This window comes from Sphaerodactylus townsendi, linkage group LG14, assembly GCF_021028975.2.
Source record: "Sphaerodactylus townsendi isolate TG3544 linkage group LG14, MPM_Stown_v2.3, whole genome shotgun sequence".
Taxonomy (NCBI): domain Eukaryota; kingdom Metazoa; phylum Chordata; class Lepidosauria; order Squamata; family Sphaerodactylidae; genus Sphaerodactylus; species Sphaerodactylus townsendi.
Genome location: NC_059438.1, coordinates 33081654 through 33106502, shown reverse-complemented (window position 1 = coordinate 33106502; position 24849 = coordinate 33081654). Strand labels below are relative to the sequence as shown.

The following is a 24849-nucleotide window of genomic DNA, read 5'->3' as shown; positions in this document are numbered from 1 at the left end:
CATAGTGAATAGGTCCTCCAAACACTTTGTTTGCATCCTCCAGTGCCCGGAGCAGGAGCAAATCAGAAACAAGTAAACTATCTTATCTACAGAACACTGTCACAACATGTTTTTAGAACTCCAACAATTCAACACAATGGAAACTACATTGAACCAGCCCTTTAACTGCTCAGAAAAGGACAAGCTTGTGTAGATGCGATGATGAGAAATAAAAGGGTCTCCAATCCATCGCCACCAGCACAGAACAGGTTTTCAGATTCACTCTATTCTGCATCTGGGTGCATTTGTACCCACCGGCTCTCCAGAACCCCAAAGGGATAAAGGTAATAGCGGAAGTTCTGCTGAGAGGGAGATAGAATTTGTTGTATCAGACACCCGAGTTACTCCCTATCTAAGGTTTAGGGAGGCAGTGCACTGGCAGAGCCAGCTAAAACAGTTCCTAAAATCTCTGCAAACACACCTGTCTGCACGGCACGTGCTTCCACATTCGTGGGTTCTTCACTATTGGGGAATGGACAGTGATGAAAATCTATGATCCAACACAGCTGGCGCTGCTAAACACACTTCATGGGAGAATTGGGTATTTAAACAGTATTCTTACAATTTATTTTATTATTTACCTCATTTATATCCCTTTGTTTCTCCCCCATGGAGACCCAAAGCAGTTAGTATAAGGGTGGCCAACCTATGGTGCTCCAGGTGTTCATGGACTACAATTCCCATTAGCCCCTGCCAGCATGGCCAATTGGTCGGCCACCCCTGAGTTAGTATCACACTCCTCTCCTTCATTTCATCTTCGTAACAGCCCTGTGAGGTACATTAGGCTGAGAGCATGTCACTGGCCAAAGGTCACCCAGAAACCTTCTATGGCACTGAGTGAATTCGAACCTGTATCCCCCATAGCCTAGTCCAGGGGTCTTCAACCTGCAGCTCTCCAGATGTTCAAGGACTACAATTCCCATCAGCCCCTGCCAGCATGGCAAATTGCAGGTTGAAGACCCCTGGCCTAGTCTGACACTCTAACCAGAGATCTCCAACCTATGGCCCTCCAGATGTTCATGGACTAAGATCCCATCAGTTCTGTGGCATGGGCCGATAGGAGCCATAGTCTGTGAACATCTGGATGCCCATAGGTTGGAGACCCCTCCTCTAACCACTGTACCACACTGGCTCTCAACAACTGTTGCCCACAGCAATATGATATATAGATTTAAACATCAGTAACTTTTACCACATAAGACAGATTTTAGCACATTACACAACACAGATGAGTTAGCTGATAAGAGTTTGTTTTGCTGTCGATTTTAATATTCAGTACAGATATAATGTTTTGAATATGACATTTATTTAGCATATTTCCACGCTGTGTCTTCAGAATCCTGTTTGAGTCAGCTTGCGGTTAAATAGACAACAAAAAGTCATTAAACAAGTCATTGGGCATGAACAGCATAAAAACTATCCATAAAAGACGTCAGACGAAGAAGTAAGCTATTTAAAAAGCTGGTAAACTTCCAAATTAAAAGCCCGAGGGCTTGATTTTGTTGCTTGTGTGTCTGTATTGCATAATTTTTCTTTTCTGCCCATGTTTTGCTCCTTCTAGTGGTCGCTTCAATATTACATCACTGTATTTCCATCAAACACTTTAGCACCTCTGCAGTCAACAGGAGAAAGACTTAACAGAAAGCACTGTTCCCTAACAAAGGACCAAACTACACATTGCACACAGTTGTGCCTACATTTTCCCAGATTTTTTTTTTAAAAAATGGACATTCAAAAGCAACCTTGGGAGCAAACAACAAGGACAGCAAGTGAGGGGGAATTTTGAAAAATGGCAGGCAAATAATGATTTTATTTTCTCCCCCCATCCACTGTGGCTCTTCCCACTCTGAATTGCAGCTCCTACCTATGTTGAGTTACTTGTTCCTACTAACACAACTAGTCAGTCCCTTCCACAATTTAAGCATCACTGCTTTAGTACTAAAAAGCACTGGATTTATTCACCTATCATTCGTCTGCTGGGCAGAGATAGTCCTGAGTACAAGCAAGACGGTAAGTTCAAGCTTGGATCATGAGCTAGTTTGGAGGTTCTAGAAGGGGAGTGCAGCTAGCATATTTGACCAAAGGACGGTACACTCCTATCTGGGATGGTTGTCTCTTCCACCGAGCACGCAGCTTCACGAGGGATGCTCATGGAGCAATGAGGGAGGTAGGGGACACCCTTGTAGTCAGCCAGATCAACCCTGGTGATCAATGGGGTGACAGATGTTGCAGCCAGATCACCCTCACATCTGGTAAATTCAAACAACTGCATCATGCCTGGGACGCCAATCTCTTCTACTGGTAAGCCACAGACTCCTAGACAAATAATGTGCCTAACACAGCTATGGTACACATGGTGAATAGGCATCATGGGTAGGTCAGACTGGGCGCCGGGGTTGTTAGATTGTGCACAGCCTCCTTGTGCTGTGGCCCGATCTGGTGCACCTCCACTAAAAATGCTCAAGTGATTCGTCGGGAAGTAATTTAGATAAATAGAAAATTAGATCTGGAGTACTTCGATAAGGGAAGAGGGGGAAACCTATTAAAAGATAAGAACCGAGGAAAGCTGAAGAATAAGGACGTACTGTCCAATAAAAGGAACTCCTGCTGTCAAAGATGAAAATCTTTAGCAACGTTTTGTAAGGACTTGGTCTTAGCAAACTGATACATGATACGGCATACCTGCTACTGAATTATCTATTTCATATGCCTATACAATATATATAAATGTACATACATATTCTACAGACAACAAAATGAAAGTTTTGCAAGGCAAAACACTAAGCAACAACACAAAACGTCACCTGGAATTGGATTAAAAGACCTCCTAAAAACACCAATGTAATTTTCTCCATAGCAAGCTTAGATACTCAAGCGTGTGTTACAACAACTTTCAGACTGTTTATATGACTCACAAGTTTACGTTACATGCACCAGACATTATCATTATTATACAAAATTTATACCACCATAAAATGGTGCCTTCCATTCCCAGTGTGGAGAGGCAGTCCATAAGGATGATGTGATGAGTAGTATTGAAAGCTGTTGAGAAAAACAGTAGTATTGCGTACCTTCTGTTCACCTACTTGGCATTGGTCATCAACCAGGGCAGCCAAGACTTTTTCAATCTCATAACCAGTGGTGGGATTCTAATAATTTAACAACCGGTTCACGCCCCCCGTCGCCCACTTACCTGATGCGGGGGAACGTCTTGTGGGGGGGGGGGAGGGCAATGGGGCCTTGCTGCTGCTGCTCTGAAAGCCCCCTTGCTCCCCTGCGAGAGGGTACTCCGGGGCTTTTAGAGCTGGGAGAGGAGTATCTTTCACAACGTGAGGTAAACTAAGGCAAAGTTTCCTCCCTTCACCCACATGCCCCATTATCTGTAGAAAACAGACCCTTGTTCCCCACTTTGCACCTAAATAGGGCAATGACATTTTAAACAAATATTTAACAGCACCATTGCATCTCATTTGGCCCTTACTGGCATGCTGGGCCCCTTCAGCACATGCAAAATAATGCACATTCAATCCACTTTCACAGTTGCTTGAAAGTGGATTTTGCTATTCCGCACAGGAAAATCCAACTACAAAGTGCATTGAAACTGGATTGAAAGTGCATTATTTTGAATGTGCAGGTGTCAATATTATATACCATTACGGTTTGCAGGCTTTCCAGAAGGAGACCTCAGGAGAATTGAACAGAAGAATATATAGTTGTGTGTGCGAGATGGAAAAAAAAACAGATGACAAAGTAGGCACACACTTTTCCTGATTTGCTCTCCTTCCCGAAACCCATCCACCATTTTTTTTAAGTTAAAGAACCCCATCAGTAGAATTTGCTTATTTCCCTGGTAGCAATCTATAAGAAGGTGCCCAGTTGCTCTGGAATCTGCTTTTAACAACCGGTTCTCCAAACTCAATAAAAGATTAGGTACCGGTTCTATCGAACTGGTGCAAACTGGCTGAATCCCACCACTGCCCATAACCCAAACTGAAACCAGACTGGAAAGGGTCCAAACAATTTGCTTCATTCAGGAATGCCTGAAGTTGTCCAGCAACCACCCATTCAATTACTTTGCTCAAGATTGGAACATCTGAAATTGGTCTGTAGTTACTGAAACCTCCTGCAACCAGAGTGGGCTTCTTTAGTAAAGGACACCACCTATTTCAAAGCTGATAGCAACTACCCCTTGTCTCAAGAAGGCACTGAACTGCCCAACCAGGCAGCCTTACCTGGGACAGATACAAGAAGAGGAGTTTGGATTTATATCATGCTTTCCCTCCTATTACAGTGGCTTGCAAACTCTTCCTCTTCCCACAACAGACACCTTGTAAGGTAGGTGGGGCTGAGAGAATTCTGCAAGGACTGTGACTAACCCAAGGTCACCCAGCAGGCTTCACGTAGAGAAGTAGGGAAACAAACCCAGTCCACCAGATAACAATCCGCCGCTCACGTGGAGGAGTTGGGAATCAAACCCAGTTCTCCAAATCAGAGCCCTCTGTTCTAACACTACAGTATACTGGCTCTCAAACTTTCAAGTTCCCTGTCATTGTCCTCAGACTGGACGAACCTAGAAGTATCCCAAACAGCTAGAGAAGCTGGCACCATCTGATCCTATTAGTGCTAATGTAGAATCCAATTTTGTGTGGATGCGGGAGCTTTTATCTGCAAAGTGTTGAGCAAAATTGTCTCAGCAGGTGCTCGAGCAGCGCACCTCCTCTAGCAGGTCAGATTCCAAAACGCCTCTGTTCACCTAGAACTGCTCCGCTGGCCAAAGCTGCGCAGACACAATGGTGGCGGGAAAGCATTTTCTTTGCTTCCATCGCTGCGGCAGTTAAGCTTTAAAATTAACTGCAGCCCATCTTTTATTGGATTTGACCCAAAATCCATTGGAAAGGCTGCAAACTTCTGAAGCAAATAGCTTTTTTTTTGGTTTTTGCTCTCGTAACAAATTTGTTCCAAGGGCAAAAGTTGTTTGGGGTGGGGGAGAATCATCATTATTTCCATTGTATTGTCGAAGGCTTTCACAGCCAGATTCAACTGGTTTTCCGGGCTGTGTGGCCATGGTCTGGTAGATCTTGTTCCTAACGTTTCTTCCTAACGTTTCGCCTGTATCTATGGCTGGCATTTTCAGAGATGTATCACAGAGAGAAGTCACAGTGTGTCACAGACTTCTCTCTGTGATACACCTCTGAAGATGCCAGCCACAGATGCAGGCAAAACGTTAGGAACAAGATCTACCAGACCACGGCCACACAGCCCGGAAAACCCACAACAACCATTATTTCTATTATTCCACATCCACACTATAGTTAATAAAAATATGAATAACTAGGGCTTAGCATAATGGTTATAATGAAAAATCTGGAGGGAAAATCCAAAGTATTAGAAACAATTAAAAATCTAGCTACTGAAGAAAGACTGTTAAAATTATGCTAGATTGACATGATACTGTTTCTCTAGCTTTGACTTTGATTTCTGGGGAGATTTCTTACAATCCAGCGTGCTTTTCTTACAACAAACTCAAAAGTCAGTGGCTTTATCACTTTCCCCCTTGAAGACATTTTTGCTGGCATGCTGTCTTACAAGAAAAGTAATTGTTGTTTATTGTTGCCTCCCTATGAGCAAAAAATACCCCGGGTGTAAATTTACCTCAGCCTCCCTAAACAATCCATAACACAAACTGGGGGTTGCATAACCTATCTATGTTCAAAGACTGAAAATGCTACTGACTGTGCAAAAGCTGGAACTGACTTATTTGCCATTAGATCTCCGCCTCTAATAACTGCACTGGATCTTAGAACGCTCATTTGTCAGCAGAACAAATGTTAATGCAACCACACTCAAATTAAATCAAAACCGCAGAGACTTCCCGAGCATCTCCATTAACTAGGAAAGGACAGAGGGAAAAATGCAAGCCCAAAAATAAATGAGGCTCAACGGTGTCACAAACGAACCAGAATTTGTTCGGGACATCTGCATTCAGACGCTATGCAAGAAGTGGTCACATTAGAGTATCAAGCACACGCCAGGAGACTCCACAGACCGGCAGAGTTGTGTATCTATACTTATCTCTCCAAATTTCCTACAGCTAATATTCTCCAGGGACTGGGAGGGAGATGAGAAGGGATAATTAGTTGCTTAGGAGATGCTAGATAAGCAGAGAAACAACTCCGCCGATCTCTGGGGAAAACCTTCAAACTTCAACAGGCATCCTGGCTCTTACATAGCACCTCTTCACATGATGAATCACAGGAACCAGGAGTTAGTATGTTCAACATCCGGAGAAACTAGGCAAAAACTGAAAATAATGGGAATGGTTTCATCATTGCCATCTCTATTTCGTTCTTGTGGTTTCTCGAAGAAAATTGGTGCTGCATATTTAGCCCATCTCTCTTTCCTCTCTCATACGACATTCTATTCTCACAATAACCCCACAAAGTAGGTTAGGTTGAAAGACAACAACTGCTCAGAGTTGCCCTGTGAGTATCTTAGCATCATGGGAACTGAACTTTGGCTTTTCATGCTCCCAACTGGATTTTCATCTTTTAATTACCAAGAGCACCCCAAAGAATGGTGCCTGCCATCCTGAGATTTTATTTCCCGAAAGGAGGTTCTCATGTACCCTACACAATACCTCATCCCCCTACTCCCTCAACTCACTCTGGTTTCTGAGATGAGTCACACACGCTCAAACCACCAGGGCACATACAAATGTGCCTCTCCCCCTCTTACCTGGGAGATGGGCAAGCTACCCAACAACACCGAACACTCCACACTGTGCTATGGAGAGAAACACATCTTACCGTGACATGCCTCTGAAGATGCCAGTCATAGATGCAAGCAAAATGTTAGGAATAACCAGACCCTGCACAGCCTGGAAAACCCCCAAGAGCCAGTAGATACCTCAACTTTTGCCTGGTGCACAGATGTGCCTCTATAAATACTTCCACTCCCTGGAAGCAATTCAATCTAAATTTCTCAGATCCTTATTTGGTGTCCCGCACTGTGTTCCTAATACCATCCTCAGAATAGCATCGGGGATGGGGTCATTAGAAGCACGCAATTGGTACCAACTGCTTTTGGCTTATGTTAAACTCTTGGATTAACTCATTTAATTCTCTTAGGTAACTTTTGCTCAATCTGGGTGGAAGCTCTTGAGAAGAAATTACAACCTTAAGGGCTTTGGCTCTATAAAATCTTGGGTTCCTGTGAGCTTTTTTTTAAAAAAAAAATACAACCCAGAGAATCTAGAATATAGCTCTTCAAGCTGATACAGCCTGGGTCCACTCTTATCTGGCAGGAATTATGGTTAAAATTCAGTTCTAGAAAACTACTTCTGGCCAATTGTCCACAGGCAGCTCTTGCCCCGCTTTCGAGCAAAAGGTTGTTCTAGAAAAGTGGGGACAGCAAGAAGCATTGGCAGGGCAAGAGGGAAATACATCAGGACAAGAAATCTGGCAGGCACGTGGCGGGGAGGAAGCATGTCAGGACATGAAATCTTGCTCAGATGTGCTTCAGCTCCCAGTCAGTGGCCGGAGCCCGATCTGTAATCAGCCTCTATGCCTCAGAATTGCTTCAGCACCACAGAGCATTAACTTTGGTCCATTTCCATACTCTACCTTCAGCTCTGCTGGAGGGCAAATATGTAGGTATCTTTATTAACACCGTTTGTGTTTTTCCCAACTTAATGCTATGTAAACAGTAGAACACGTGTTATTTCACAATTCATTTTATAAGTATATTCGTTCCCAATATATTCCCTTTATAAGAATATTCGTTCCCAATATATTACATCTCTTTTGTCTAAGTTTTCAAGCAGATGGGATAAATCCTTGCAGATTGCTTTAATGAAACCAATCTTTAAGATGGCCACATTTTGTGCTTCAACACAGTTGATTAGAAAGCAAATGCTTCAACTCTTTTATTGACCACCTTGCATTCCTAAAATTAGTCCCGAACTAAGAATTTTTATTGTTTTTGTATGTTTCATTTGGGTTTAACTTGTGCCCTTTTGTTGGCTGATATTGGATCATAACAAATAAAATGAATAACTTTAACAAATGTACGTATATTCTTCTCCCATGAGGCAGTTCAGCATATAAAGATGTAGGGTAGTATTCAAAACTGTATTTGGGAAAGCTGGAGGTAAGTAGAGACATTTTCCAGGGTGTGTGTGTGTGTGTGTGATGGAAACTTTTGGGATGGGAAAACATATTTTTTCCAATCCTCCTGCCAGTTTTTTAATGGAAATATGGAGAAATTTGGGAAGTCACTAACACCCCCCCCCCACACACACACACAATTTCACACGCTACTGATCTCCCCTAAGGTAGGAACAGAACTGAAGATCTCTGGAGAGCTCCCACTGGTCACATGTAAAATGTGTTACCAGGTCAGTGGTAAAAATGACCCAGAAAGAAGTTATCCAAGCTCAGAGGAAGAATCAACAAAACAGATTTAGCCCCAATGTGTGGCTCTGGGTTTTTCCCTTGACCAATTACATCAGTGGTTGGAGCAGTAGTAGATCTTCTACTGCTGGTAGAAAGTGGGGTCAAGTCACAGATGACTTATTGCAACCCTATAGGGTTTTCAAGGCAAGAGACTTTCAGAGGTGATTTGCCATTGCCTGCCTCTGCATGGGCCGAGAGAGTTCTGAGAGAATTGTGACTGCCTCAAGGTCACCCAGCTGGTGTTCATGTGAAGGAGTGAGGAACTGAACTCAGCTCACCAGAGTCTGCTGCTGTTAACCACTATACCATGCTGGCTTTCAGATCTACTAGGACAGGGGTCTGCAACCTGTGGCTCTCCAGATGTTCATGGACTACAATTCCCATCAGCCCCTGCCAGCACAGCCAATTGGCCATGCTGGCAGGGGCTGATGGGATTTGTAGTCCATGAACATCTGGAGAGCCGCAGTTTGCAGACCCCTGTACTAGGACTACTACTACGACACACACATAGGTTGATATTCTTTATTATCTATTAAATTATACGTTGCATTGTATACAATGTAAACTGCCCTGAACTCCTGAGGGGAAGGGTGGCTTATAACTATAATAAATTAAACAAATAACAGAATTCTTGATACTAGTAATAATTTCCTCACTATTCCTGGTATGTAATCATGTACAACCAGCATTTTTACAATTATCCTTTGGACTTTCCTTTAGCAGCAATTAAACTGGAGAACGTTAGTTATTAAAAATGAATGCTTGGGTCCGTTTTGATTGTGGCAGATGGGGTGGGGATTTAGTAAATCAGTTGGATTTCCTGTTCTGAATGTTGACTGCCTTCAATATGGACATACTGAGAATGTCCGCTTTTTGACAGAGGTGTCCAGACATGGTTTAATTAGACATTTAATTAAAAAAAAAGTTCAGCTATGGGAGGAATCCTACCTCAGTAACCCACAACACGCTTGCTCCATCCTTTTGGTACGCTTGCTTTTTTTAGCATTTAATCTTCTCATTCATGGGTAAAGGCCTTTCCCCTTTTAATATGGCATGCAAAAAACCCAACAACAACAAAAATGGCATCTGCTATGAGAAAGCAGGCCCTGAGACCTGGATGGTCAAGACTGGCCCAATCTTGTCAGATCTTGGAAGCTAAGCAGAGTGGGTCCCAGTTAGTATTTGGATGGGACAACTACCAAGGATGTCCACAGTTGCTACACAGAAGACGACAATGGAAAACCACCTTTGAATGTCTCTTGCTTTGAAAATCCCATTGGTTAGTTAAAGTCAGCTGAGATTGGACAGCAAAAAAAAACATAACAGAAGAACAAGGATTACTGTTGTGTGACCAGAAACTTGGATGATTCAATAGGACTAAACTGCATTTCAGATGTCATTTGAGAAAACGAATGATTCTAGAAAATGACACTGAGGCATTTTTACAGTAATGTATTATACCAGAGGTGGTGAACCTATGGCACTCCAGATGTTCATGGACTACAATTCCCATCAGCCCCTGCCAGCATGGCCAATTGGCCATACTGGCAGGGGCTGATGGGAATTGTAATTCATGAACATCTGGAGTGCCATAGGTTCACCACCACGGTATTATACTAACGGTCCTAGCTCAACTGAACGAATGGATCTACTTTCTCCTGCAACACACCAGAGAAAATTTAGCAAAAAGGGTACTGTCTCTCTCAGGCTGACATCTTATACAGTTACGGTAAAGAGCCAATATTGCAGGACACCAGAGCCAAAGAATACCCATATTACATACTAAATGATAACTTCAGACAACTAACCAGAAGGAAGACACAACTGTTATAAACCTACGAATGAGACAGTGAAAAATGTCTGAATATATGGTCATCCACTGTTGAATTATGTACAGACTAGCAATAAAGCCTGTTGTGTGAGAAAATACAATGGGCTCTAGACAACTGTTGTTTGCAAAGCTGGATCTCTCACTGTCCATCCCGTCACCGCTTCTCTCAATCTTCTCTTTCTGCCCTGCTACCCCAGCTCTCCCTTTCTCTTTCTTTTTGCCCTGGTACCCCAACTCTGTTTCTGTCCCTCCACCTCAGCTCTCTCCGTTTCCCCCACTACCCCAGCTCTCTTTTTAACTTTCTGCCCTGCTAGCCCAGCTTTCTCTCTCTCTCTTTCTGCCCCCTACCCCAGTTCTCTCTTTCTGCCCACTTATTTCAGCTCTTTTTCTCTCTCTGTATCCCAACTTTCTCTTATCTTTCTGCCACCCTACTCTCCTCTACTCTCTCTCTTTCTGCCACTCCTTGGCTGCCAGCTGCTCTTCAGACTTTTGTCTGTGACCTTATGGAAAATGAGGACTTTGTTGGTTAAGTGAAGGATTGTGGGAGTTGTAGTCCAGTTAGCCCCTCTTTGCTTGGGAAAGGGCACCCTCTCTAGACGATACCTCTCATAGACCTTCACTTTGTCTGGTTCGTCGTCGGGAACACGCTGCTCAATTATAGATACATAGATTTTGAAAAAAAAAAGAATATCCAATACTAACGACCAAATAGATGTAGACAGGGCTAGCTCAAGCCACTTGCCATATACCATAGGGGACGCATGGGGGGGGGGGTCTTCAAGAGCTATGCCCTCAGATACCATTCACTTGAACTACAATGAATTCCTATCAGCCTCTGCTACTTGGCCATGCCTGGCGGGTGCTGAGTGGGAGATCGTAGTCCATGAACAGTCTAGAGCTATGAGTAGGGAACCTGCGGCTCTCCAGATGTTCAGGAACTACAATTCCCCATCTCAGCTCCCCCCCCTACCAGCATGGCCAATTGGCCATGCTGACAGAGGCTGATGGGAATTGTAGTTCCTGAACATCTGGAGAGCCGCAGGTTCCCTACCCCTGATCTAGAGGGCCATAGTTTGAAGACCCCTGCCATAATGTATGGGCAGGTCAAAGGGCAGTGGTGACCACCTCTGGGCGGTACAATTGCTGGGTATCTGGTGAAGGAGACTGAGGAGGGCAGGGTTTGGGGAAGGAAGGACCTCAAAGGGCATAATGCCATAGTCTCACACCCTCCAAATTAACTATTTTCTCCAGGGGAACTGAACTCAGCAGCCTGGAGATGAGTTGTAATTTTGGGAGGTATGACATGGTGGTTGGCAACCCTAAGGGGATCGTTAAACCTCCTATGATCTTTTGCTGCTGCTCAGGTACAGGATAAAACCAGCCCCGGCAGCCTACTGGGACTGCAAGGTGGCAGCAAGGATGACAAGAGACTCCTCCCTGTCCACGCCACCCTTGTGAGTAGGCCCTATACCTGAGCACAGGGGGCAAGAGCACAGAAGGAGGCTCATGCTCCCCTCCCATTTGTGGCCCCACCTCCCCCATTTATGTCGACAACAGGCTAGACACACAGGCTTTTCATTTTAAAAAAATACACTCTCCAGCTTGCTCAGATTCTCTTGTCTCTCCCTCCTTCCGCTCTCCCTAGCCGTGATCAAAGAGAGACCCAGGTGTCTTTAGAAAGTGCAGCCTCACCTACGATAATCAGGATGGGGCACTTCTGGAGAAAAAGGGGCTTTGAACAGATGAGAGATTCCTGGGCAATTGCTGGCATGAGGACAGATGGGGTCTGGTCCTAGCTTCTCTAAACAACTTTTGGAGACCTTTAATTTGACAGGTGAACCGGTTTGGGTCTTTTTTAAATTGGCCCACTAGCTCTGATGCAATCCAGGATCAGGTATGTGTGTGTCAGCCATTCGGCTTTTAGAAGCTGCCTTTCCGTTTCTTCATCTGCTCCTTCTCTAGATTTCCACTTCTTCTGAATGCTCTCTTGCGGGGGGGGGGGTGCTTTTGTATTTTATTCTCTTTCCTGTGTCCTTTCTCTCTCTCTCTATCCTTCGCTGTTATGTTTTGTAAAAACCATAATAAATTATGTTTGGAAAAAAAAAAGGAACAGAATTTTTCAACCAGACTTACAAGGGAGGCAGGCAGCCTCCCACCCCCAGTGCTCTGGAACCCACCTTTGCTCAGTGGTTCTGCAGGAAGAAAACTGTGGAGTAGGGTTCCAGATCAGTTCAGTGAACCAGGTAAAACCACAGAGATGAGAGAAATTCCTGGAGCACCCCATGATACCGTTTCCCCAGTCTCCACCCCCCCCCAAACGCCCCCACCTTTTAAAGGCTCCCAGTTGGCAGTCCTATTCTCAAGGTAGCCAAACCTCTCTCCAGTTGTGGCCAGGGAGAGGTGATAAGAACATAAGAATGAGCCTGCTGGATCAGACCAGAGTCCATCTAGTCCAGCACTCTGCTACTCGCAGTGGCCCACCAGGTGCCTTGGGGAGCTCACATGCAGGAGATGAAAGCAATGGCCTTCTGCTGCTGCTGCTCCTGAGCACCTGGTCTACTAAGACATTTGCAATCTCAGATCAAGGAGGATCAAGATTGGTAGCCATGAGAATCCCAGGGTAGGGAACCTGCGGCTCTTCCAGATGTTCAGGAACTACAATTCCCATCAGCCTCTGTCAGCATGGCCAATTGGCCATGCTGGTAGGGGCTGATGGGAATTGTAGTTTCTGAACATCTGGAGAGCCGCAGGTTCCCTACCCCTGCCATAGATCGACTTCTCCATAAATCTGTCCAAGCCCCTTTTAAAGCTATCCAGGTTAGTGGCCATCACCACCTCCCGTGGCAGCATATTCCAAACACCAATCACACGTTGTGTGAAGAAATGTTTCCTTTTACTAGTCCTAATTCTTCCCCCCAGCATTTTCAATGGATGCCCCCTGGTTCTAGTATTGTGAGAAAGAGAAAAAAATTCTCTCTGTTAACATTTTCTATCCCATGCATAATTTTATAGACTTCAATCCATTATAGACTTCAAGGGTTTCATCACAGACTGCCTTTCAGCTACAAACATCCTCAAAACAATTTGCAGCAAGCTCAGTAAACACAATAAGATGAACAATAAAATTAACAGTTGATGATCCACAATAGTTCCAACCACTAACTTTCAAACATCTGCTATGCTACATACAGCTCAAAGGTACTCCAGAAAAGGGACGTGGCTCTCCTCAGATTCTGAGGGAAGGAGTATGCCAACAGCCAGGTTTCCTCCAGATCAACTTCTAGTAAACAGGATTCCCAGAAGGAGGCTGCTGGGATTCACCTTGAATTTGGGGTTGATTGATATGAGTAGAGGTCATATAATCCAGCACAAGCCATTTGTGTGTTTGTATGTAGGTGCCACCAAGTTGCAGCTGGCTTACAGAAGAAGACGACATTGGATTTATACCTCATCCTTTTCTCCTCTAAGGAGACTCAAGGTGGCTTACAAGTTCCTTTCCCTTCCTCTCCCCACAACAGACACCTTGTGAGGCAGGTGCGGCTGAGAGAGCTCCGAAGAACTGTGACTAGCCCAAGGTCACCCAGCAGGAATGTAGGAGTGCGGAGCCACACCTGGTTCACCAGATAAGCTTCACCCAATGAGGAGTGGGGAATCCAACCTGGTTCTCCAGATTAGAATCCACCTGCTCTAAACCATTACACCATGCTGGCTCTCTTATAGCAACCCAGTAGGGTTTTCAAGGCAAGAGAATAAGAGAGATGGTTTGCCATTGCTATTCTCTGCACAAGTGCCCCTGGTATTCCTTGGTGGTCTCCCATCGAAGTACTAATCAGGACTAACCCTGCTTAGCTTCTGAGATCTGACAAAGATCAAGCTAACCGGGCCCATTCAGCCCAGGGTTTAAGCCATCTAGGGCTTTAAACAGTCAAAGCCTTTTATTTTTTTACACACACACACACACACGCACGCACGCACGCACGCACGCACACACGCACGCACGCACGCACGCAACCATTTCACACAATTTAGGGTCCTCAAGGTGACAAAAATATCAAAATAATGTTTCCAAAACAGGTACAAACACATGCAAGCAATCCAGATTTAAAAAGGTTTCCTTTAGGAATGCCTAGAGTTGTTTGGTGACCAGTCTTTCTGAGATCTCTTCCCCCCCACCCCCCGCAAAGAGAAACTGGCTGACAATTATTTAGGTTTAATGGTAGTTTCATTAGAAAGTTCTGACTACAGCCCTTTTTTAAGCACCACAAGCAGTGTACCTTCCTGTACTGAGTGATTAATGATCACTGGTACACACACAAAAAGAGAGAAGGGGGAGGGGACGGCAGCCAACGCACAAACCAAAAAAAACATTTAGGAGAAACGATATAAAGACAAAGCTGACTCTTTAAATGTAATAAGATCTAAATGAATGAAACACCCTTGAATAACATCCTTACTGTAAAACATAATCAATCAGCCAATGGTTTTGGTCGGCTCCTTGCTCATGGCTGCCTGAACCAGAGTAAAGGTTCTTTATATGAAAATATGCAAATAGTCTTCCGCCTTTGTGTGACTACTTATTCAAAAAAGTTTGTGGAGAAATTACTAAGCTATTACGTTATTACTGAACTATTCTTTACTAAATAGTTTTACTAAATCTGTATCACCAAACTATTTAGTGCATTATTAAACTATTCTTTACAGGCTTATTTCCACGCCTAAAAATGCACAAGATATAATAATTATATATTATATATATTAATAATTTTGAATAAAACATGGCAAGGCCAATAAGTTTAACCCACATAGCATAATCATTCCTCTGAATACCAGTAGGAAAAATATCTTGTTAAAATTCTAGTTTCTTAGAAAACAACACTACTAAGGCACATGAGGATCCAGCTGAAAATATGTACCTCTGAAACCTTATTCAAATGAAACTTCGTATACCAACTCTTCAATAATAACCCTGTGAGGTTGAGAGAGACTTATCTCCAGGTTTACAACAACCTGGCGTTTGTCTAAAGCAGTGGTGGCGAACCTACGGCACGCATGCCAGAGGTGGCACTCGGAGCCCTCTCTGTGGGCACACGTCACAGTTCGTCATGTGGGGGGGGGGGGCAGAAAATCCCCTCCCCACACATCTAGACTGGCCTGGGCCGCTGGTCACAACGTCCAGGTAACCCTGTTAAGTGCTGTTAAACCCCACTGATTTTCATAGGAAGAACTAAACTTTACCTGGGAGTAAGCTCAGTTGCTGCCAATGGGGCTTGCTTCTGAGTAAACCCTCCTAGGGTCGTGATTCACCCATTCGAAGCATTGCATAGTTGATTCAAAGCACAGCCACCGACTACCACCAAGCTTACTCCCAGGTAAACACGCGCCTCGGAGCCAACCATTTTTTCTAAACTCAGTATTCAGGTTAAATTGCTGTGTTGGCACTTTGCGATAAATAAGTGGGTTTGGGGTTGCAGTTTGGGCACTCGGTCTCGAAAAGGTTCACCATCACTGGTCTAAAGTCTCCAAAAAGCCTGCTCATAGTTAAAAGAACACCTTACATAAGCCAAATGAAACAAGATATGGTTGCTGAAAATTCCACAGCGAATAGTGGAGTACAAATATTGTCCTGATATTTACAGAGGACCATACTGGATTTATCTGTCAGACATGCCCGAAGGCCAAAATAGCCCTTTTCTTAAAGATTTAAACCCCTTCATAGACAGCGAGCAGATTTATCCTCAGCTGGGGAGACTTACGGATCCAACTGTTTTCCAGAAAACTCGAACAGGATGCAGAGGTCTCCGGTGACCCATTAGGTGTGCTAACGGAAGACTGGAGTAACAGTCTTTCAGAAGTCATTGATAATGATCACTCTCTGACTCCCTCTTTACCCTCACTCCAAATTAGCCCCTTGGTACATCTTGGAGCTGAAGGTGGGAGTGGTGAGTACAAGCTTCTTTGGAAGATAGTATCAACCTGTCCCTGAGCTTGGGTCCTCCAAGGGAATGTTGAAGGAGGCAGTGGTGAAGTTGCTGATAAAGTAACCATTGATAGAACCTGTAGATCCACCTGGTCTCAAAGTTGTTGTTGCTGGGCAAGACCGTTGAACAGGTGGCAGCACAGCAGCCTCAGGCTTTCTTGGAGGACACACTGGCTTTAGACCCATTCCAGCTTCCAACCTGGTCTTGGGATGGAGACTCTGATAGTTGCCATCCCTATCGATCTCTGCAGGCAGCTAGACAGGGGCAGGTCTGTGCTGCTGATGTTTTTAGATCTCACAGCAGCGTTTGACACAGTTAAGCATGGCCTGTTGGCTCACCACCCTGCCAAAAACTGGAGTGCATAGGACAGTCCTTCAATGGCTAGTCTTATTTCTCCAGGGACAGAGGAAAGAGAGGAAAGAGTCTCAACCCGACACTAGGGCACTAGGGGAAAGAGTCTCAACCTGACACCCCCTCAATGTATGGAGTCTTGCAATGGATGATTCTCTCCCAAACATTGTTTAACATCTCTATATGCTCCTTACCCAGCTAGTCAGGACCTCAGATAGTTTCAGGGCCTTTCCCCACTTACCTTAAGCCGCGCGCTACTCGAGGAGAGTAGCACGGGGTCCCTCGGCACTTCCCACTGAGAGGGGCGGCGACAGCGAAGCCGCCCCGAAGCTGCTGCTGTTGTGCCCCTCAGCGCGCAGCATCCCAGGCGCTCTTCGAGAGTGGGGAAAGGCCCTCTGATTGGGTGGTCATTGATATGCAGATGACACCCAGCTGAGTCTGTTGATAGGAAACCAGCCAGATGCCAGGCCAGAAGATCTGTCCAACCGGTTGAGGACCGCTATAGTTGTCCAGAATAGCTGACTTCCCTTCTTGTTCCCTTTCCCCTTAATTTCCCTCATCCTTCTTCAGTTCAGTCCTTCCCCCTCTTTTTCTTTTCACTTTCCCTCTCTGCTTTCCTCCTCCTTTCCTTCCCTCTTCGTTTTCCCTGCCTGTTTCCCCTCTTCTCACTTCTCTGTGTACTTCCTTGGACCTGCAAGCTCATGAGGTTGATGGTCCTCCATCTACCTGTTACCATCTTTAGACCACTCCTCACCAGCAGAAGATACCTCACATATCTAAGGTGGCTATGTAGAATAAGGCACTGCCTTTTAATCTGTAAACATGTCTCATTGGTTTTACAATATTAGATTAGGAATTATAGTTTTAAATGTATATAATGTTCATGTTGTATGTACTGGTTGTGGGAAGCCATCCTGAACCCAGATCTGCTAGATTCAGCTGTGGGGTAGAAGTCAAAATAAATAAACAAAGCATTTTTCCACGGATTTGTTTTTCTACCCTGGAAGGTTTTGTCCTCAAGTAAGCATGTACAGAATTGCAGACCTCAGCTTTTGATTAGCAAAGTTTATCAACATTACATGTAGAAAATAAAGTCCAAAATTGAGGGAGAGGACTCAGGAGTATTACCTACTGACGGGAAAGCTGGGTTTTTCCCTTAACGCCCCCCCCCCCCCAATCCCTAATCTCCCCAAACCACAAGCCATCTTCTTAGATGGAAAACAGGTCTTAAAATGCATAACCCACAGATCCCAGCACTTCCAAAAACAACCGAGGGGGCTCAAGAGATGTCTCGAGATGGGACAAAAAGTATCATTCCGACTCTTAATTTTGGGCTTGCTCCTAGGTTTAAAGAACAATTGTTTTGGTTATTTAATTAGTCATAAGAATGTCAAAACACAAAAAGACAAATATGTGGCATTCAGTGAAACCACTAGGAAGAAAGATAGTAAATACTGTGGGCAGAAGTATGCTAAGAATGCAACAAGAATGCAAGAGCATTAAACAACTAGCAGAATTTGTCCTGAAAAATATAAAGCAATCCAGGAAGCCACTACAAAGTACTGGAGGAATATCGTCCATGAAAATTCCCTTTCAGGAATCCTGTGTAAGTAAGCAAATTAACATGTTAAACAATACTGCAGATAGTTTTCTAAAATATTGTGGTTTTAAAATTGCAATCCAGAGCAGTTACTCCAGTCTAAGCCCAATGAAGTCAATGGGTTAATACTGGAGTAACTGTGGTCTGGATTGCAATGTCAGACTTGTTAAAAAAGTTAATGGAACTCTGAGTCTAAACTAGTGTTCACTTTGGGGGGAACATAGCTAACTATTCAACATGCACTTCACTTACAGCATTTGGGGTTAACAGGACAGGTCTAAGAACATCTGAAGGAATATGGTTTGGACATCTTTAGACTAAAACAATTTTTCCTGTTTTTGTTGTAAGAACTTAATTGTTGAAAGGATACAGGAGATTTGCCAAAAATAGCAGATGACAATATTGTGCTGCCACGTTTGAGAAAAGGAGACGCAAGATCAGTGACATCAGATTTACTATCCCTGAGTAAAAGCTGTTAAAGCCGGTCAAGCTTTTTCTCTTGTGGACAAAACTGTCAAAAGACTAGAGAAATGTTCTTGAATTCACCTCCAATAATTTAATTATTGGGTTACACGGTATTCATATAAATCTGGAGCTGGCAGAACATACACCAGGAATAAGTACATCCCGGTAAGAACAGGACATTTAAGATTTCAGATATGCAAATGATGGGTTGGGGCCAACTCCTACCTTCTTTGCATGTCATATTTCCAGGGACTCAGAAGACAACACTATTTCTCTTCTTCTTGAGGCAGAAAGATAAAAATGATGGGGTGGCGGGCTCTCCAAATTTCCAGGAAATGGGAAACAAGTTATCTTATAGCTTCTGAGAAGGGAAGCCACAAGCCGTGAAGAAGTAACCCTTCACCTAAGGACTCCATCTTGCCACCACAGCGAGGGAAATTTGGAGGAACCCTCAGCTCTGAGAGCTACGGTTAATTGTGGACTGTTATCTACCACAACTTCAAGAAATATTAGCCAGCCCTGATTAAACATTGTTAAGGATAAGCACCGACTGTAGGGTGAACTCCATCACAAGTCGGCAGGATAATTTCCTTCAAGGTTCCTGCCTTACAATCAGCACTACCTCTGTCTTTTTCAGATTCCATTTCAAACTGTTTGCTCTTAGCCATTTAACCACTACTTCATCCCCAGGAGCTTTGGATAAGGATTTAGGGAGCACCACATACTGATGACAATCAACCCCAAAGCAATGAATTATTTGCCCTAAGGACTTTATACGGAGATTGAAAAGCAGGGGGGGGGGGGGGTAGGATTGCTTCTTGTGATATCCCAAAAGGTAGGTCCTACAGTGGTAATGACTGTTCTACAATGATAACCCTTGGAGTCTGACCCATGAGGAGTGACTAGTACCAGACTAGAACACACCTTGATACCCACTTCTGTCTCCAAGCACTTCAACAAAAGGCAGGGTCAGAGGTGGGATCCAGCAGGTTCTCACAGGTTCCCGAGAGTAGGTGACTAATTATTTGTGTGTGCCGAGAGGGGGTTACTAATGGGTGATTTTGCCACAGGATTTTTGCCTTAGTTACGCCCCTCCTCTCAGCAGTAGCGCACAGAACTTGAAGCCGTCTAGCAGGAGGTGCACCGGCGGGCGTGGCAGCCTGCGCCTGCGTGCATTCGTTTCCCACCCAAGGACCGATGCAGCGGCTGAGTCCTTGCCACAGTCCCGCCCAGGAATGCCCCGCCCCCGTTCATGCCCGTTCATGCCCCCATCGTGCCCCACCCAGCCCCACTGGCGCTACGCCACAGGTTGAATCCCACCACCATGGGAACCTGTTACTAAAATGTTTGGATCCCACCACTGATGATAACCCTTGGAGTCTGACCCATGAGGAGTGACTAGAAGCGGACTAGAACACACATTGATTCCCACTTCTGTCTCCAAGCACTTCAACAAACGGCAGGGTCCACTTTATCAAAGGCCGCAGCTGAATCCAGTAAGATTAGCCAAAGAGGAATTACCTTTGTCAGAGGTAATTGACTAAAGCAGCAGGGCCAATTCTGTCTCATAGCTCAGCCTAAAGCGGGACTGAAAAGCATCCAGAGCAGATGAACTATCCAAGAAAACATGGAGTTTGTCAGCTTCTCCTCCAATCATTTTGCCCAGAAAGAGCAGGTTAGAGACTGACCACATCATTTTTCTGTGTTTTTCTTTCAGAAGCGGATGGATAATAGCTTCTTTCAGTGGCCAGGGGACTGTGCAGTTAGTGACTGATTTACAACAGACACTAAGGACTGATTGATGTGGGCAAGGATACTAGTCACTAAAAGTAACCTTCACAGATCCCAGGATCTTGTCAACATCCATCACAGAAACTGGGACAAAATAGTCCATAAATAGATCAGGCAAGTGTATCCGGCATTTCTTTTGGCAGATATAGATCACAACAGACATCCAGATCAGAGAGTATTCTCAATATTTCACCACCAAAACAAAACAAAACAACAACTTTTTCAAAAGAATCGCATCTAATTGCCTGCTCCTGGGACAACAAAGTCTCAGATTCAGAAGTCAGTGGATGTCAAACCACTTTGAACAACAGGGGCGGTTGTAAACAAGATGAAATAGTAGCAAAGCAGTAACATTTCTTTGCCAGCATCACTGCTGATTCGTAGGTTTTCCAATGCGCCCTGCAGCATGATTGTTCAAATTCAATATGAGCTCTCCGCCAATGTGACTCTGAACATCTCCCAGCAATCCTCAGATCAGCCAGCTCTGTAGTAAACCAGGGGTCTGGGGCCTGCCAGAAGGGTGAGAGTGGTGAATGAAGGACAGCCTTGAAGGAGCAGATGTGGTGTAGGAGGTTAAGAGCTCGTGTATCTAATCTGGAGGAACCGGGTTTGATTCCCAACTCTGCCGCCTGAGCTGTGGAGGCTTAACTGGGGAATTCAGATTAGCCTGTACACTCCCACACACGCCAGCTGGGTGACCTTGGGCTAGTCACAGCTTTTCAGAGCTCTCTCAGCCCCACCTACCACACAGGGTGTTTGTTGTGGGGTGGGGGGAAAGGGAAAGGAGATTGTAAGCCCCTTTGAGTTCCTGCAGGAGAGAAAGGGGGGATATAAATCCAAACTCCTCCTCCTCCTCCTCCTCCTCCTCCTCCTCCTCCTCCTCCTCCTCCTCCTTCTTAATAGCTTCAATCAGTGTCGCATTCCCACTGAAGCCTCAACTAAGCAGTTATTTGGAATTCTAAAACCCTTGAGGGCATTTTGGAATCCAGTAGGATCCCTCAGCCTCCATGAGTGGACCATTTTAACCAGATCCTCTTTCCAGAGAGGCACTGGGCCACTTTCAAATTTGTCTGGAGTAATTAAATTGTAGTCAGACCATACTTTGGGCTGAACGTCTAACCCCCAAACCAAACCTTTCCTTTAAATCTCTCAGGCAGAGGCGTAGCTCCAAGGGGACAGGGGGCATGATGCACCAGGCACATGCCTCTTTGGGGGTGTGGTGAGGGCATGGCGGGGGCATGGCAGGGGTGTTCCGGGGCAGGATGGGGGTGTTCCAGGCCCTTTCCCTCCTTGCTACACTCTGCTCTCAGGACAAAACATTTAAGTTCAAAGTGCAACCTCTCTCATGTGTTGGGTTCATTGTGATCTGAGAGAGGCCCAAAGCAGTCAAAGAAGCTATGAAATCTTAGGCCAGTCCTGGCGAGGTATCCTCAGCATGAATGTTGAAGCCTCCAAGAGCAATAAGTCTACAATCTCCAGCACAACATCTGAGATGTACCTTTTCCATCTCATAGAGAGTGCCCATTGGGGAATTAAGCAGCCTGGTGGATGAGAGTGTCTGAGTTCAGGTCCTCCAGGGAGGAACATGGGGCTGCCATGTTTTCAGGCTGAAAATAAAATGTTTTGGGGAGAAAATCATGTGGAACTCCTCGAGAGAAACTTTTTATTTCCTGCCTCAAAATGTTTTTTGGGGGGTTGTGCGAGAAGGGAATGGAATTTTACCTGAGAAAGGTGCTTCTTAGTTGGGGCACCAAAACAGGTGCCGATTATGCAAGGCGAGCTTCCTGTGATTCCAAAGAGAATTCACTGCAGAGTCTTTGGCTCATTCCGCACATCCAGAATAATGCACTTTCAAACAGCTTTCAGTGCTCTTTGAAGCTGTGTGGAATAGCAAAATCCACTTGCAAACAGTAGTGAAAGTGGTTTGAAAACGCATTATTTTGCGTGTGCGGAAGGGGCCTTTGATTTGGGACATGTTCAGTATTATTACCCGCAGTTCTGTTTGCAGCAGGGCAGGCATTACCCATTGGCTGGATTTTTGCTTGTGTCCAGGGGAAGGAAATTTCCGGAATCTCCACTTGTTTCTGCAGGTTCCGTATTGCACAGGGATGCTTTCCTTTTCAATTTAATTTTAAAATTCTCATCTTGATATATCTAAATATCGATATTAAAAAGGTGAGCGGTTACAGAAAAGTTTTGAACTCGTCATCTGCACACTTCGCCCGATCACCGATTGCCTTCTACGGCGGGAAGAGACGGCGGGAAGAGACGGCAAAAGGACAACGGGAACCGCTTTCTGCTAAGCTCCCCAGGTTCCCTATCATCCCTTTCATAATGTGCTGTAAATGCTGAGCATAAAGACAGATGGCCTTTTCCCAGTGTGATCTTGAATCACGGATCACTTGTGTGTAAAATTAGGTGGGCTGGAGACGTCTCAGTCTGTACATCAATGAGAAGGAACAGGGACAACGGGGGACGATGAATGGGCAAACCGGTCATTTGGAGGGATCAACTAGTGCAGTGATGGCGAACCTTTTTGAGACCAAGTGCCCAAATTACAACCCAAACGCCACTTATTTATCGCAAAGTGCCAACCTGGCAATTTAACCTGAATGCTGAGGTTTTAGTTTAGAAAAAAAACGGTTGGCTCCCTCTTCCTTCGCCCCATCCGCTCGAGCAGGGGCCAGCCTGCTCTAGCCTCTAGCAAGTCCCGTGCACACCGCTCTGTGCCTCTCTAGTATCTCTGTCTCCTCTGCGCGCCCCCCCGCCCCCTTGGGCAGCAGCCACCCGGAGCACAGACCCGCCAGCCGAGTTCTTCCTGCTCACTGTGGTGTGCGCACATTATGCTCAGTGACCCAGGCCAGCCTAGATCTGTGTGTGTGTGTGTGTGGGGGGGTGATTTTCCGCCCCCCACATGACGAACTCTGTGTGCGCGTGCCCACAGAGAGGGCTCCGAGTGCCACCTCTGGCACCCGTGCCATAGGTTCGCCATCACTGAACTAGTGTTATTGCTTCTACATCGAGAGATCGATATGAGAAATTAAAAATTAAAAAACGATCTGAAGATCTACAGAAGGGGGGAGGTCAAAGGCAATAAAAACAACCCAGCAGGATGAGAAGTGGGAAGGAGTTGGCAATGGGGAGGGGGTGAGGGGGGAAGTGTTCAAAGCAGTGCGAGGGTGTGGGAGGGGTGATGCTAGGCAGGCTGGCTGTGGGCAGAGGGAAGAGGCCGGGGGCAAAGCTGTGCTACCTAGAAAATCTGTCCTGCTCTGGCAGTGAAGAAAGTTAAAATAATGATGTAAATAGTCTCGCTTGCCCTGGAGAGAATGGGAAGCAAAAGCAGGGCTTGCGGAAATACGTTCGTACAAGAACTCTCACTGCAATGGACATTCATGCCCCCATCGTGGCAGCAGACACCTTGTGCATAAACAGCCTGGATTTCACTGTCCTGGGAGATTCATCTATCCTCTTCTATCACTGTTTTCTGTCAGCAGGTAAAGATCATTCTGTTATTTATCTAACACCGACATGTATTTCTTTAAAAACTCCCTTAAGATTGGGCTTCAGCGGTCAATAGAGATGTGAGCGGCTGAAAAAAGAACTGGAAAAAACGGGGGGAATCCGATGGAAAAATGGAGAAAGCACTGAAAACACTCATGAAATATTTTCTCTTTTAGTACGATCAAGATGCCTTTTAGACAAAATGTTACTTATTCAAAATGTGTAGAAAGAAAAAGTTACATAGGGATTAACAGTATTTGATTTCAATTCTGATATATACTACAAACGTACATTTTTATGGATCAGAAGGCCATCTCCAACAGTGCATGACTGCTCAAAGGTAGCTTGAAAGGAAGTGGGCAATTCATTCCTCAGTACAGGATTGGTTACACGGAATCCCTTCCAGCTGGGAAGGAAAGAATTAAACGCTCAGCTTGCTCAATATAAGCTGCCCAAGCACAGGGGGATGAGGAGAAACAGGTGAAATCTGCATCAACGTCAGAGGCTATTTTTTGCTGAGAATCCCAGCTGTCTTGTATCCATTTCTCAGAGAAGGAGATGCCAAGTTAGCTCAGTAACCAGCAGAACTGAACAAGTATTGATGTACTGTCGAAGGCTTCCACGGCTGGATTCAACTGGTTGTGGTGGGTTTTCCAGGCTGCATGGCTGTGGTCTGGTAGATCTATTTCCTCACAGACTTCCCTCTGAGATACACCTCTGAAGATGCCAGCCACAGATGCAGGCAAAACATTAGGAAATAGATCCACCAGACCACGGCCACACAGCCCGGAAAACCCACCACAACCAGTTGAACAAGTATTATTTTTCGTATTTTGTACC

General features: G+C 45.0%; 1 protein-coding gene across 7 annotated transcripts in view; it reads right to left on the bottom strand.

The window, feature by feature from the left end:
- Positions 1 to 24849, bottom strand: part of SHISAL1 (shisa like 1) — an 83559-nt gene that overhangs the window by 51226 nt on the left and 7484 nt on the right. The window contains exon 1 of one of the 7 annotated variants that reach the window (XM_048515461.1): positions 6846 to 6951. The exons of the other annotated variants lie outside the window; for them this stretch is intronic. The gene's annotated coding sequence lies outside the window, so the exon portion shown is untranslated. Of the gene's footprint in view, positions 1 to 6845; positions 6952 to 24849 lie in introns of those variants that run through there. 7 annotated transcript variants of the gene reach the window in all.